The sequence below is a fragment of the Bubalus kerabau genome, chromosome 2 (genome assembly GCF_029407905.1).
Source record: "Bubalus kerabau isolate K-KA32 ecotype Philippines breed swamp buffalo chromosome 2, PCC_UOA_SB_1v2, whole genome shotgun sequence".
Lineage (NCBI taxonomy): Eukaryota > Metazoa > Chordata > Mammalia > Artiodactyla > Bovidae > Bubalus > Bubalus kerabau.
Genome location: NC_073625.1, coordinates 38,692,489 through 38,706,366, shown reverse-complemented (window position 1 = coordinate 38,706,366; position 13,878 = coordinate 38,692,489). Strand labels below are relative to the sequence as shown.

At 45.2% G+C, this 13,878-nt stretch overlaps 1 long non-coding RNA gene and 1 pseudogene across 1 annotated transcript; one reads left to right on the top strand and one right to left on the bottom strand.

The window, feature by feature from the left end:
- The first annotated feature begins 192 nt into the window (after nt 1–192).
- LOC129644667 (beta-defensin 33-like) lies at nt 193–3,172 on the top strand (annotated as a pseudogene).
- A 4,825-nt stretch (nt 3,173–7,997) lies between these two features.
- LOC129644666 (uncharacterized) lies at nt 7,998–11,949 on the bottom strand. Its single transcript, XR_008710921.1, has 3 exons — nt 11,779–11,949; nt 8,465–10,854; nt 7,998–8,328 (listed from the first exon to the last, which is right to left on the bottom strand). It is a non-coding gene; the product is annotated as an uncharacterized LOC129644666 (long non-coding RNA).
- Nucleotides 11,950–13,878: the final 1,929 nt, after the last annotated feature.

Here is a 13,878-nt window from a genome sequence, read left to right as displayed (position 1 = left end):
AACACATGGACTATGTGTCCATACATGAAACATCCTGAAATTAGGCCCAGGCCCAGCTGACCATCTCTGCTAGGATAAAAGTCCTTTCTTTCCAGCTGAAGTTTTCAAACTCTCGCCCAGATCGCCTGCCCCGATTCAGGTGTGCCACCATACACTGGTTCTGCTTGGAATTCCGAAAACTCCTTTCCCATCATGAAGCTACTGTACCTTCCCTTCCTCTTACTTGTGTGTCTTATCCAGACAACATCGGGTTAAGTGGCAGATGCAACTGGTCGGCTGATATGGTGGATGACCATGGAGCCTAGAGTAGGGAAGGTCAAGTTGATTCATCATCCAGTGAGGTGCTGAAGGGAATAACATCAAATCTGAGAGAAGCATAGCATATGCGACATGCTCCATTTTACACATAATGAAAGACAGGCTTGAAGAAGTGAAAAGTAGCCTCCCATGATTGCCCTTAACGAGTTGGTGGGAAACCCATAAATTGTAATGGTGATAGAAAACATTTACAGGGGACTTTACAGCTTACAAATCATTTCCATGTGCCTAACAGTAACACTAATGATAATAGTAAATCATGTTGACCACTTCCAATCCCAAAGAAAGGCAGTGCCAAAGAACACTCAAACGAACACACAATTGCACTCATCTCACACGCCAGTAAAGCAGTGCTCAAAATTCTCCAAGCCAGGCTTCAGCAGTACCTGAACCGTGAGCTTCCAGATGTTCAAGCTGGTTTTGGAAAAGGCAGAGGAACTAGAGATCAAATTGCCAACATCCGGTGGATCATTGAAAAAGCAAGAGAGTTCCAGAAAAACATCTATGTCTGCTTTTTTGAGTATGCCAAAACCTTTGATATGTGGATCACAATAAACTGTGGAAAAGTCTAAATGAGATGGGAATACCAGACCAGGTGACCGGCTTCTTGAGAAACCTGTATGCAGGTCCAGAAGTAACAGTTAGAACTGGACATGGAACAACAGAAGGGTTCCAAATAGGAAAAAGAGTACGTCAAGGCTGTCTATTGTCACCCTGCTTATTTAACTTATATGCAGAGTACATCATGGGAAATGCTGGGCTGGACAAGATTGCCAGGAGAAATATCAGTAACTTCAGATATGCAGATGAAACCATCCTGTGGCAGACAGTGAAGAGGAACTAAAAAGCCTCTTGATGAAAGTGAAAGAGGAGAGTGAAAAAGTCGGCTTAAACCTCAACATTGAGAAGACTAAGACCATGGTATGTGGTCCCATCACTTCATGGCAAATAGATGGGGACATAGTGGAAACAATTCCAGACTTTATTTTTTTCGGCTCCAAAATCACTACAGATGTTGGCTGCAGCCTTGAAATTAAATGAAGCTTACTCCTTGGATGGAAAGGTATGACCCACCTAGATAGTATATTGAAAAGCAGAGATATTACTTTGTCACAAAGATCCGTCTAGGTAAGGCTATGTTTTTTTCCAGTGATTATGTATGCATGTGAGATTTGGACTGTGAAGAAAGCTGAGTTCCGAGGAATGGATGCTTTGGAACTGTGGTGTTGGATAAGACTCTTGAGAGTCCATTGGAATGCAAGGAGATCCAACCAATCCCTCTTAAAGGAGATCAGTCCTGGGTGTTCATTGGAAGGACTGATGCTGAAGCTGAAGCTCCAATACTTTGGCCACCTCATGCAAAGATCTGACTCATTGGAAAAGCTCTTGATGCTGTGAGGTATTGGGGGCAGGGGGAGATGGGGACAGAGGATGAGATGGCTGAATGGCATCACCACCTGGATGGACATGAGTTTGAGTGAACTCTGGGAGTTAGTGATGGACAAGGAGGGCTGGCATGCTGCGATTCATGGGGTCACAAAGAGTCACAGACGACTGAGCACCTGAACTGAACTGAACTGAACTGAACTTCCTCCTTAACTAAAACAATGAAACTTTTAATGTCTTTTCCCAAATATATTCCTCATAGCAACATTTATGGGGTAGGTCATTTTACAAGATTGGATTTAGAAATGAAGTAATTTGTTCAAAGGAGTGCAGATTGAATGTAGGGAGCACTTTAACCTAAGCCCAAGTGGGTTTGACTCCAAAGACCTTGTTTTATTAAATACTCAACAATCCTAGAAACCTGATTCACTTACTGAATTACATAAAATCAACAAATACTTTAACTCAAGTGTGATCTGTGCATCACTCAGGACATACTCATCCTACAAGGTTATGTGTTACTCACCTGCAATCCAAGCTAAACTGGGTGTCCTGATTTTTCCCCGCAGCCCTCTTCAGGTTATAGCATGCTCCAGGCTGTTCTGTGTTGAAAGAGCCTACAGATCTTAGCATCTTAAAGGATCCAAAGTTAATTCTTGCTCAAATGATGCCAACCCGGGAGGGCCTGGGTGCTCTGATCAGACCCCCCACTCCCGAGGAGCAACGACCACTGTGGGTACTGCTGGTCCTGTGTCCGTGCAGATTGCTCTAAGGACTCTCGTGCTGGCGATTAAGGGCCCCAGCCCTGAAGGGAAATGGCATTTCTGCTCAGAGTTCTTTAACCAAGCAGCTCCAGTTGTTTAGTCACTCGGTTGTCATTCACTCTTTGTGACCCCATGGACTGTCGCCCACCAGGCTCCTCTGTCCATGGGATTCTCCAGGCAAGGATACTGGAGTGGGTTGCCATTTGCTTCTCCATGGGATCTTTCTGACCCAGGGATAGAACCTTCATCTCCTATGTCTCCTGCAGTGGTAGGCGGATTCTTTACCAGCTTAGCCATCAGGGAAGCCTGAGGGAAGCCCCATAGACCCTGTTTAAATGAATGAGTGTGATCACCTTCCTATAGAACAATTTAAGGCCCCTTCTCAGTTTTTACTATTATTTTAAAAAAATGTGGAGAAACATTCTAAGCTTTTAGGCCACACCAAACCAATGAGAGTTCCAGTTGTGTCCCTGTGGACTGTAATTTGGAGTCCCTTGCTATATAAGATGAATTCTGATAGCTTTAGTTACACATGCCTTCTTTATTTGTTTCTTTTTCACCTCCCCTTCCTTTATAGGGAAAGCAAAAAAGAAAAACCTTGAATGTGAGAAAATGGGTGGTGCCTGCAAGTATCAGAACACCCCCGGTGTGTTATCCTGCCTGGAGAATGCAAGAGTCGGAACAAACACTGCTGCACCGTCTAGTTTCACCATGGGAGCATTCACAGCAGCAGCAGACACTCCCCACCACTGAGTCCTGTTAAAAAAGAGCCACTGTTCACTCGGGTCCTGTGGGGTCTTTCTGAGTGCATGAGGTCATGAACTGGATGGGAAGATTTCAGTTGGAAGTCTGGTCACACCACTCGTTAGCTGATTAACTCTGGACAGGCCTTGCCTTTCCTAGGTCTCAGTCTCTGCTCCTGTGACTGTTGAAATGGATGTTCTCCACAACCTGATTTGTTGGTGGTGGGGTTTATTTGCTAAATCATGTCTGATTCTTCTGTGACCCCATGGACTGAGTCCTTGCAATGTTCCAGGCAAGGATACTGGAGTGGGTTGTCCTTTCCTTTTTCAGGAGATCATTCTGACCCAGGGATCAAGCCCACATCTCCTGTGTCTCCTGCATTGGCAGCCAGAGTCTTTAGCACTGAGCCCCAGGACAGCCAACCTGTTAATCTATGTCTACAAATGTATGGACTGAGGGAAAGAGCTTTGAGTGTGTGTGTGCGTGTTAAAGTATGAAAAGTCACCGAGGTTTTGTGTCCCTTTGTGGAAGGATATCTGTGTTTCCATTGGCATATGGGTTTCCACATGGTCAACATGTGTTTAACTTCACAAGAGACAGCAAACTGCTTTGGGAAGCAGCTGTGGTCGCTGCTGATAATCTCAGTGGCCTCTGAGTTCCCAGTCTCTCCATGTTCCCATCCCTCATCACACCTCCATGTAAAATTTTCAGTGTTCCTCTGTTAAAAGGATGAAGGACAAATTCTCTAGTTTCTCAGGTCCTTCACCAGTTGGCCGTACTTTCTCGAGTTTAATCTTATCTCAGCCTGGTTTGCAAACTAACCCCTGACAAAGTGTCAGTCATCTTTCTGGCGTATTGTGTTCTCCTCATACTGAAACACACTTAAGCTATTTGTCCTCCGACTTTCCCTGCCTGATTTGTACTTGCTTTGTATAGTCTCAGCTCACACATGGCCTTCACTGGGAAGACATCCTTCATTCACCCAACTTGAGTAAGAGAAGAGACTTTGGTTCCATGGCCTCAGCTACCAGTACAGTTTCTAGCACACAGTAGCTGTTCAAAAGATGTTGACAGAATAGTCGAATAAAGAAAATGATAGAATGAGGCTTCAGATTTCCAATGTAATTCAGGGATGATCCATTAAATGTGAATTCCTCAGTTTACTTAATTCAGGAAGTTCCATCAAACATGAGTCCATCATTCAGCGGAAGTGTTTACCATGTGATGAAGACCATTTATTTTCTTCCGAGGCACACACTTGTGTCAGAGTCACACAAATTAAGCATTCTACAACCTAAAGAAAGAACAAAAATGTCGGTTTTTGGAAGAAAGTCTTGAGATCACGATCTGGGGGAAGAAATAATTCAGTTCAACCAGGAATCCCCAAAATACACTGCCAGGAAAGTATTCTGTCTTATGCACCTCTTTTCCCTCACTTTGTCCCTCCTATTATACTTGCTTGTTCCATAGGAGAAAGGCTGAATTTCAAATTTGTTGTGAATAGAAATTTTATGCTGTAATTTGGAAACTAGGATCAGAGAGTGTAAACAGCTCTCTTGGGATGACATTTACAGCCTGTTATTGTGCCCTCTGAAATGCGCCATTGTGGGGTTATCAGATGTCTTTTGGAAACAGCACATTAAAATTTTGTTAGTTTGTGTTTTCATCTTCCTGGCAAGGGATCCCGCTGAAGACAAGATGGTAGCACAGCCCTCAGATATTTACTAAAATCTGAGAACATACTCACACATATGCCCCACGCAGTTGAAGAGTGTCAGCAATACTCTGAAGGTCACTCACCATTCCCAGGCTAAGAACATACGCCTGCTTTCAGGGTTTCTCAGATAAGTCTTACAATTAAGATTAAAGACCTAAACATTAAGACCCTGAAGCCAAGGACCTAGAATGGTCAGGGCACCAGCTGAGGGGAGAGAGGTTTCTAAAAGAGAAAAGGAATAGCCCGCCTGGCTCCAAACCAGGACTAAGGTTGGTTTGGGACTTCTCTGGTGGTCCAGTGGCTGGGAGTCCACCTGCCAGTGCAGGGGACACAGATTTGATCCCTGGTCCTAGAAGATCGCACATGCCTCGGGGCACCTAACCACATGTGCCAAATGGCTGAGCCTGTGATCTAGAGTCCAGGATCCGCAACAAGGGAAGCCACCGCAATGAGAAGCCTGAGGACCACAACTAGAGAGGAGCCTCCAGTCACCACAACTAGAGAAAGCTTGGGCTCAGCAGCAAAGACCCAGCACAGACAAAAATATAAAAACAAAAGGTTGATTTTCCTGCATCTTAGCAGGTGGGGGAGATAAGCAAGGCCCCCCCAAGGACCCTCTAAGTCCAGCCTGTCCACTTTGGTTCATTAGAAAAGGTCACCAGCTTTGGATCCCAGGTTGAGTGGTCAGAGGGCTGGCTCTCATTGGCTTTGGCCTGGGGGGTCAACGACCTGTGGAGTCAATGCCAGGGCTGGTGGCAGGCTCACACTCTCCTTCTGCCCACTCAGGGACGTCAGCCTTGTTTCCACTTTCTTGAACTGCTCATTCTACCCACAGGCTGGAGAGAAGATGCTAGCACTTGGCTTCCAGCAGAGAGCTTGCTCATCATGGTTCCTCGCACCTGAAGCTCTGTGCCACATTGTGAAGGCTGTCCTGATGCCTACCCATGCCACGCTGGGCTTCATCACGGCAGCTGTGACCTAGGAGCTCTGACCTCTGGACCACCCATTGCTGGACCCATGGATGTCCTAGCACTGTGCCGAGATTCTCACATAAGGAGTTCTGCGGCTCTATCTTCATTCTTACCCAGAACATCCCCTCAGAGCCCAGAGGAGGAAGGGAATCTACACCCCCTTCTCTCTGATTGAAAGTTAGCCCAGTGAGGAAACTGACTTGGGGTCACTCATCTGATTGAGGACACAGAATGGATGACTGTGCCCAGGGGGCCCACAGCAGAGAGCGGCTTGTTGACCAGAAGCAGACAAAGGACAGGGTCTGGGGGTGGGCATCGGGGGAGCTACTGCATCCATCCAGCCCCTGCTCGCTTAGCTCATTATCTGTCAGGTTTTGTGAGCTAACACCCTGGGAAGCACGAGGAGCCCTGAGCAGTGAGACCTAGGAAAGGAATGATTGGTCAGATGAGTGTATTTACATTAGGTGGCTCAGATGGTCCAGAATCTGCCTGCAATGTGGGAGATCTGGGATAGATCCCTGTGTCAGGAAGACCCCATGGAGGAGGGCATGGCTACCCACTTCATTATTCTGGCCTGGAGAACCCCGTGGACAGAGGAGCCTGACCAGACCATGGGGTCACAAAGAGTCAGACACGACTGAGCGACTACATGGTGTGATGTGATGATGGGAGGAAGTGAGTGAGGGGAGACAGAGGACGAAGAGTGCTGGGCACCAAGCACTACATGGCGGCAAAAGACAAGACTCCCTGCAGAAGGCGAGGCGCCGGCTCTCAGGGACACTCCAGCCCCTCTCAGCCACACCAGCCACTCTCCTCCCGCACATCCAAGTGATCTTACTGCCCTCTGAGCTGTCCCGTGACAGTCAGCACTTCTGTGATGCGAGGAGCAATCACACAGGGGCTCAGACCCCCGCCTCCCCTTCTTTCCTCATCCCTGCCACTGCTTGCTCAAGATATGGGGCAGAATATACATCTGTGTTTTTTCCCAAAATGTCGTGGTTCTACCTATATGAATTATCTCCTAAAGAATACCTCTAAGCTTCCTCTTTTTTCGTGCTCTGCAGCCAGGAACAAAATGCGTCTGGAATGAGGCAAATGGTAAACCTTAGGTATTGCTATCAGCTCAGACACACGTCAGTAGGTGGAAGGTTTAAAAAAGGAGACCATGTATGTTATGACTATGTCATCATATTAGACTTTAAAGAAAGCAGATGATGGTTTGTTTCCATTCTTTCCCATTGATTTCAGGGTTTCTTCTCTATGCCTCCAGGCCAGATGACCTTTGGCAAACCCGGCTGGGAAACTTCCCTTTTCTTCTCTTCCCAGAGTAGCATCCCTGAGGTGCTTTGGGGACACCAGGGTATCTCTCTGAAAGTGGAGCAGGCTGGAGAAACGAAATTGAACTCAGATATGACAGGGAAATACCAGAGACCATTTAACTGGTATCACTTGAGAAAAGAAGACAACAAAGATGAGGAGGTAAGACAGCTTCAAGGCTGGTTCAGAAGAGACTCCTCGCAAGTTCCTGGAAAGGAGAAAACAAACAGCACTTCAGTGGGTTGAATAAAAAGCGACCCAAATCTTCTTTAATAGGTCCAAACAGGGCGACTGCATATGGAAGACAGTGTTCAATTCTGATCTGAGTACTAACTAAAATATTTCCCGGACTTCGAAAGCCCATGATATGAACAGGTGCAACGATTAACAATGTTCCAGGCAAAGCTGGAAGGGTTTCTTTTGTTAGCTCTTAATGGGTGCAGGACGAGAAGAGAACAACAATGATGATGACGGTAAAAAAAAAAAAAAAAAGAATGAATAGATGGGATGTCCCTGGCAGTCCAGTGGTTAAGACTTGGCCTTCCAGTGCAGATGATGTGGGTTTCAACCTTGACTGGGGAGCTAAGATCCCACATGCCTTGTGGTCAGAAAGACAAAACATAAAGCAGAAGCAATAGGGTAACAAATTCAATGAAGTTTTCAAAACAGTCCACATCAAAAAAATAAAAATCTAAAAGAATGATTAAAATTGATGGAGCACTTACTCTATGGGAATCTGTGAATAGTTTAGATGAAATTTTTCCATTTGCTTTCATGAAGTTAGTACCATCCACTACTTCTTCAACTCAGGCACAAATACAGTCAAGATACAATCTTTTATTCTTCCGATAGTCACTCTTGCACTAAACCGAATGGGACTTCGAGAAGGAAAACTATCACAGGGTTTAGGACTCACTTCTCTTCAGATGCTGAGAGGTGTCTGAGATCTATTGTAGCATGTCACTTGGCTCAGTTTGTACAGAAGACGGTCCCCCTGCGTCTGACAATGGGCTTTATCTGTGCTCTAGGAATGACCCTGCTGATTCAGGGCCCTGTCCAGGACATGGTGATGTCTAATGACCCATAAAGCCTCATGTACTTGACTCTTGTGCTATAAAACACAGCATAGTTTCAGGGTAAGTGAAAGTCGAAGGGCTTTGCTCCTTAGCCAAAGCCTGAATTAAAGCAAGTTTGGGACAGGGGCTTAGTGTCCCTGATGAAGGACAGAAGGAATGAAAACAGCTCACCAAACTGAGATGGCATCTTGAGACCAAAAAATGAGGAGGCCGCTGGATATAATCAATAAGTCCATTTTTTACCAAGGTCGGGGGAGCACCTTACTTACTCACAGAGCAGGACTCCAAGGCTCCCTCTGAGGAGCCACTGGGGCTATTTTGTTGCTAACCTGGTGTACACAGATGGGGGCTTGGAAATAGAAATCTATTTTCCTAAGATTTGTGAAAGGGTAACTAGTCACATGGGAATACATCAGGGAAGGTTATCCTCATTGTTTGGGGACTAACAGAGCATGGAGGCTGCCTGGTCCTAATGGGTATTAAACAATATCTATTAACTACAAGACCCTGATGACAGAGATGTGATTCACCACACAGGCCAGTACTGGGCTGGGTCAGCAGAAGGATGGCGGGAGCTGCATGAGCCCAAGAGGGCGTCAGTGATGCTAACAGACATCCAGGCACCCTCCTCCTGGTTTTCCTTAACCTGCTGTTTCTCTCCTCTGTCTCCGGGCTTTGGTTGAGCCATCCCTAACTTAAGTCTCAGCAGCTGGGGGTGAGATTTCAGTTTTTTCTCACCCAGAAAATCTTGGGCTTCTCATAAGAAATGATCCCCCTTATTCTGAATGAAGCATTTTTCTGTAACAAATGTCTTCAGAGTGACTAACTCAAGAATTCTTGTATTTTCCCTCTCATCTCAAGATGATGGCTAATTATTCATCCTACATTTATGCAATTAATCAGAACCCACCAAGTGAAGCGTATTGAAGGTGATTATGATGGCCTTCCTACAACCAGAATAAACTAGTCTTACCTTATACCAATAGTAATATCATCCCTAATGGTATCCATGGGGAAAAAATAAGACTAGAGATATTCAGTGTGGTGTTCGAGTTTGTATGTGGTGAAATTAAAGTTGGAATCAGGAATCTGACTCTAGATACTGAATTCTTTATTACTGCACGATGTTCTACTGGTCTCCTTCCTCAAGGATTAAGTATTAGAATCAAGTGAAAATTATTATACATTTTAAAAGAATGATAAATTGGCTCACGACTTTCCATACAGTGGTAATAATCTAGAAATTAGGATTAAAAATATTTTTATGTTGACCAAGTTGATTTTAAAATACCCTGTAAAGGGAAAACTTGCAAGAATAAGCAGGATAATTTTTATAAAGAAGAACGCAGTGACTTTCATTACCAGTTATTATAATTTATGATGGTGTTGAGGCTTGAAATACGTGACTTTGGCTGAGGAATTAAAAAAAAATGAAACCTGAGGCAAAACAAAGAAGCCAGAAACAGTACACTGGTTGTTCATCTGCTAACCTCTTCTGAATTTTCTTTAATTATTCATGGTTGAAAGTCAAGTGAAAGTGTTAGTTGCTCCGTGGTGTCTGACTCTTCCCGACCCCATGAACTGTAGGCCACCAGGCTCCTCTGTCCATGGGATTTCCTAGGCAAGAATACTAGAATGGATTGCTGTCTCCTCCTCCAGGGGTTCTGTCCAACCCAGAAATCTGCATAGCAGGCCGATCCTGTACCATCTGAGCCACCAGGGAAGCCCACTCATCACTGATTGGGACCCAGTTATAGAACTGGTCCTGGTCACATCACCATAATGCCAGTCACACTCTTTCTTTCCTGTGAGATTGTTCAGGTTTTGGAAGAATGCTCGTGTCTCTTGTCCTTCCTCTTTGTCCCCCGCTTCCTGGGCACCTTGCCTCCTGTCTCCGTCCTCCTGCCCTAAACCTGCTCTGTAAACAGCAGAGAACTGTGGTCCTGTCAAGGCCTGCTCCCTCCCAAGAGGGAGGAGAGTGACACCGGCATGGAGAGGCAGCCTACTCAGCAAACTACAGACGGGGCCACACCTTGGACAAGACACGTGGACAAGGAAGACACCGAATGACCGCACATCTCTCAGGACTCCAGCCTCGGGCCAAAGTGGCTTAAGGGTCACATTTGCTCTGTGAATGAAAACACTGTTGCAACATTTGTGTTCAGTCGCTCAGTCCTGCCAAACTCTTTGCAACCCCATGGACTGTAGCCTGTCAGGTTCCTCTGTCCATGGAATTTTCCAGGCAAGAATTTAAAGCATAATAACTGTCTCCCTCCCACTGCCTACCCTGCCATGGAAAACAACATCAGTCCTAATGATAAAACATTCGATTGTGTAGATGTGAGAACTGTCTTCTTTTATTTGCACAAGAGGAGACTTGCTCAGAGTCTCTTGGCGGGCTCCTCAGCTGGGCTGCCTCCATCAGCTCAGCTTTATTTTGCAGCAAATTGTGAATGCCCGGCAGGGTCCTCTGAAGGCCTCACAGCTTGGTGTCCCTTGCTTCAGGCAGATTCCACCCCGAAGATGGCAGGGTCTTTCAAAATTGAGTGCCCTAGTGCTGTCTGGAAAAGGAAAAGACGTTTATATGAAGCCTCATGGAAGTCCCATGAGGAAATCTGGGGGTCTCACCATCTGACTGGGATCCCCTTCTTTCCCAGCTAAACACCAATAGCAAATGTCCCCCTCATATCCCTCACTCTCTGTTCTGATGTAAGATGTCAGTGTTGCTGATGAACCTGGTTTGAGAAGATCCCACGTATGGGAGCAACTAAGCCCCTGAGACACCACCGTGAGCCTGTGGCCCGGAGCCCGGGCTCCACAGTGAGAAGCCCCTGCAACGAAAAACATGTGCCCTGCACCTGGAGAGTAGCCTGCGCTCTCCAAAACTAGAGAAAAGCCTGCACAGCAACGAAGACCCGGCACAGCCAAAAGAAAGAAAGAAAAAACATATATATATATATATACACACAAATATACACCCTTCGTGCCACAGGAACACCTGGGTGTTAACTGCAGGGTCAGTAACCACTGCCCCGTGTGCCTCACCAGTCACCCCACCTCCCCATCATGCAAAACCCACCCAGCTCTCATAGGCTCGTCGGATGGAAGCCTTGTCCAGCAGAACTCAAGCTCACACCGTGACATGTGGCAAGAGGTCTCAGGTCTGGGCCTGAATAAAGGAAGTTTTTCTCATACTGGGTTATACCAGCCAAGTGATTCAACTGATTTAGTTCACAAATCATCCAGCTCATTCAAGGGAAAGGAGAGGAGGGTGAAAGTTACCAGGAATAAGACATTTAAGGTCATGAAGATGCGACAACATGCTTTGGAAAGAATTCTCTCATCACTCAGTGCCGAATTTGGGTGTGGAGGTGACCTACTAGTAGCTCTGTCATGCTTTACTTTCTGATGATGGTTGACTCAGGGAAGGAAAAACCAGGTAATGATACGAAAGGGCATCATGGCTGGTATTTACCGGGCAGTACCTGGAAGGGGATCAAGAGAGCGGTGAGGAAGACACGGAGGAGCCTCATTGTCCCGGAACGGAGGTCCCGGAAGGCCTGGTGGGAAGGATCAAGGACACAGTGAGAAGTTCGAGGAGCTCAGGGCCTCCAGGACCAGAGCAGACACGACCTCCTGCCCCGGGGCCCTGCGCCTGCTTCGGCAGGAGGAGTGTGACTCTCCGTCCTTTCTGGCTCCCTGAGCCCTAGCTGTTGCTCACCTCGGGTTTGCTCAGACCTGGGGTTTCAGATCTGGGGTTGAGGCCCTCCTGTGCCCACATCTACGGAGGCGGCGTCCCCGTGAAGCAGAGGCTGGAGCATCCAAAGCCAGTGGTAGGGCGGGAGTCTGGCTGTTACAAAAGGAGGGTAAGGCCAGCCCCTTGTGGGTGAGGAGGTTCATTAGAAAAGATTTAGAGCCCCGTTGTTTGGATCTTCAGGGCTACTTGAAAGGAAGGTCCAGAATGGTGGTGGGTTATAATCTTCCTAGAGAATCCATGTTAAACGAAGAAAGAGTTTGTATTGGTTAAAATTTAGTGGAGAAATATACTCAATTATTTCTAGGATTTTAAGTTTAATGATTACTTTCATTTAAATCTATCACAGTTTTTCTGATTATAAAAAATATTACACATCAGAAAGTTTCAACTAAAAACACCCAGAAGTTCAGGTCATAAGTAAATGCAAAAATGAAAGGTTTTTTAAAAACCCTTAGGCCCACCCTTCAGTTATAACTACTACCTACAATTCAGAATATTTCAGCTCTTTTGCTTTGCAAATGAAATTGTGTAAATATTTATTTTTAATTTAAAACATAGAATCTTACTTCACACTCAATGCCAATGTGTTTTTACCACTTAAATATTATCTTGGAAACATTTTATGTCTGTTCAAATGAATTTGCATCATAAATTTGTATGACCATATATATATATATATCTTGAGAAATTTATATAACACTTACTTTTGTATAAATTCCAGAAGTGGAATCTCCATATACATACATATATATATATATATATATATATATATATGCATTTTTCAAGTTTTAATGGGTTTTTCCCATTTGCCCATGCTAGAAACTGTTGTACCACTGTATCCTCTTGCTGACAATGTTAAAAAGTATATTTGACAGTCAATATTCTCATTACTAGAGAAGGCAATGGCACCCCACTCCAGTACTCTTGCCTGGAAAATCCCATGGACGGCGGAGCCAGGTAGGCTGCAGTCCATGGGGTCGCTAAGAGTCGGACACGACTGAGCGACTTCCCTTTCACTTTTCACTTTCACGCATTGGAGAAGGAAATGGCAACCCACTCCAGTGTTCTTGCCTGGAGAATCCCAGGGACGGGGGAGCCTGGTGGGTTTCCATCTATGGGGTCGCACAGAGTCGGACACGACTGAAGTGACTTAGCAGTTTAGCAGCAGTGGTTTTAAGAATTTTTTCAATTTTTCCAAATTGAATGAGGGAATAATATTTCTTTTTTGTTTTAATATATTAAAAAAATTGTTTCTGAGGTTGAACATTTTGAAAAATGTTTTTTGGTGATTTTTATCTCTTTCACGTTACCCATTTTTCTATTCATCTTTCCTTGCTGACTTCTCAGAATCCCATGTATATTTAAGGTCACTAATCCTATATTCTATGTGTTGCAAAAATTGTTTCTGGCTTGCTTTTGGCTGTGTGCTTGCTCATCTAATAGATGAAATTTATAGCTACCCTTAGAGATTACATTTGGTTTTCTTCAAAGATATTTATTAGTATGTTTATCTACTTCTGTCTGTATTCCTGGTTAGTCTCATCCTTAATTCTTTCAGTCCTGGAATGGAGGCTCTTCTGAAAACCTATGACAGACAAGTCCCCAGCAGTGACCTGAGAACTGTTGCTTGCACCATCCAGCACTATGAATTTCCTGAGCCCACAGACATGCCCTCACTCCCACATGTCTCATATGGAAGGCTCATGTCTGAGTTCACATCTCTGTCCTCTTAGGAAACCTAGTCTTGCATGGAAGAGAAACAAGCTCATACATGACTGGAAGGAATTGAAAATGATCAGGGCCACCCGGGTGAGCCAAGTACACCAGG